The sequence below is a fragment of the Eriocheir sinensis genome, unplaced genomic scaffold, assembly GCF_024679095.1.
Source record: "Eriocheir sinensis breed Jianghai 21 unplaced genomic scaffold, ASM2467909v1 Scaffold901, whole genome shotgun sequence".
NCBI lineage: Eukaryota > Metazoa > Arthropoda > Malacostraca > Decapoda > Varunidae > Eriocheir > Eriocheir sinensis.
In genome coordinates, this window is record NW_026112277.1 from 62,635 (window position 1) to 65,043 (window position 2,409).

Below are 2,409 nucleotides of genomic sequence, written 5' to 3' on the forward strand. Positions count from 1 at the left end.
TTTTGAATATAGAACGAACTTACATTAGCTGAACTCACACTGTTTTGAATATAGAACAAACTTACATTAGCTGAACCCACACTCCTGGAAGAAGTTAAAATTTTCTAAAGGCTACAATAAAATCAATATGACCGATGAAGATACGGCACGTCACAATGAACAAACTCACTGTCTTCTCTGTAAATACGGGTTTTAAAAGGTAAAGGAGTAAAACATCATGACCATGAAAAATCAGGAAACAATTACATTGAAGCTTATTGTAATAGATGCAACCTTCAAATGAAAAAAAATCACAAATTGCAGCGCGCACTCATTGCACATAATGCGGATTACGACATGACGTTAATCCCGCGTGAATTAACGCTACCTGACTTTGAAAATCAAACTAAGACCAAAACATTCAGTTCACAAATACCATGAAGTCATCATAAATGACTTGAGATTTATTGACGCGTATGTCTTTATGTCTGGTTCACTCGCGGGTTTAGCAAACCAATTCATCAGCAATGGGAACGAACCCATATGCACACAACAGATGTTGAAAGATGTGCCAGCACCTGCGTTACCATTATTGATGAAGGGAAAGCAGGTTTTTTGTTATGACTATATGGATTCGATGGAACGACTTTCTGGGACACGTCTTCCATCCCGCGAAGATTTTTTCAATTCGCTTCAAGAAGCAGAACTTTCCGAAAGTGATTATAAATATGCTCAGAATGTTTGGAAAGTAGCTGGGTGTCAGAGCCTGATGGACTATTTGTTGCTTTATGTAAAAGTAGATGTTGGCCTTCTATGTGATGTCTTCCTAGAGTGGAGAGGTATTTTGAAAACCCAGTGGAGGTTGGATATTGTAAATTATGTTAGCCTGCCAGGATTTGCCTATGACTCTTTTCTGTTAAAAACACAGCAGGAATTAGAGATGCTTAGTAGCCCAGACATATATCATTGCTTTCAAACAAATGTGCGTGGGGGCTACACAAGTGTTGTGCGTCGTTTTGTACGCACCAATAACATCTACACGAACCCTCAGTTTAATCCAAAACATGATAAAAACACTTTCCTTTCATATCTTGACTTCAACAGTCTTTATCCCACTGTAATGCAAGAGAAGTTACCATGTGGAGATATGAGAAAACTAGATGAGACAGAAATGCACTGTTTTTTAAGCGGGAGGGGGGCTAGGTCAATCAAGCAACCGATGGCGATTTTGGATACCTCATTCTGTGCGATACTGAGGCTGTCTCACGTGAAGTCATTGAGAAAACGGATGACCTCCCACTGACCATCAGAAGACACAATATCATCAATAGAGATAATATCGTCAGCCGCACACAAATGGTATAAAGAAGAAAACCGTCCAGTACCGTGTAAGAACATAAAACTGATTGGAACACATGTTGCTCAGGAGAAAATGCTGTTTGCTCTGTCCCTCCTTAAACTGCTTATTCAACTAGGCCGGGTTGTTAAAAAGTGCATGCTATTTATATGTTTAAGCAAAAGCACTTTCTTGCGGACTTCATTCAGGATAACACAGAAGCCCGCAAAAGTGCTACTTGCCCTATCAAGAAAACTGCAATCAAGTGTATTTCAAACAGCATTTTTGGTCGATTCCTGATGAACACGGCCAAATATAGTGAAGACATAGATATTGTCACCAACCGCGAAAAGTTTTTGAAGCTGGTCCGAAGTCCTTACTTTAAACGTGTTGTACCCCTCAATGATGGTCATGTAGTTATAGTTCGCCATAAGAAATATTCACAGGTGAAACATCCAAACTACATCCTAGAGCTGTCCAAGCTGCGACTATATGATTTCTTTTACAGTATCATGAAGGCTCATTACGGGGATCGGGCGAAACTAGTGTATTGTGACACTGATTCCTTAATAACAGAAACTGAAACTCCTGATCTATTAACAGAGTACTCGCAGGAACCCTTTAAAAGCTATATAGACACAAGTAACTTTAGCTCCTCACATTCCTTGTACAACACAGACAACAAAGGCAAGCTTGGATTTCTCAAGTCTGAAGTGAGGGAAAGAACCATCTCAGAATTTGTAGATGTAAGACCAAAGTGCTACTCCATCCTCTTGGCAGACGGTGACCGGTTAAGTTCAGCTAAGAGCGTTCCAAAGCTCATAAAGAAAAAAATTGCTCATCAGTGATACAAAGACGTCCTATTCCAGAAGCAAACATTTACCTTTGGCTATCAGGGATTCACAGTGCGCAATGGACGAATGAGTACAGTAAAATATCCCAAGAGAGGGATATCTGTAGTTGAGGACAAAAGATACTACATTAACACCTTGGAGTCACGGTCTTACGGTCATCCCGATAATTCTACAGGGGTAGAGGAGGAGGAGGAAGAGAAGGAGGCTGTAATCATAATTTGACCAAATTCCAATAAACAT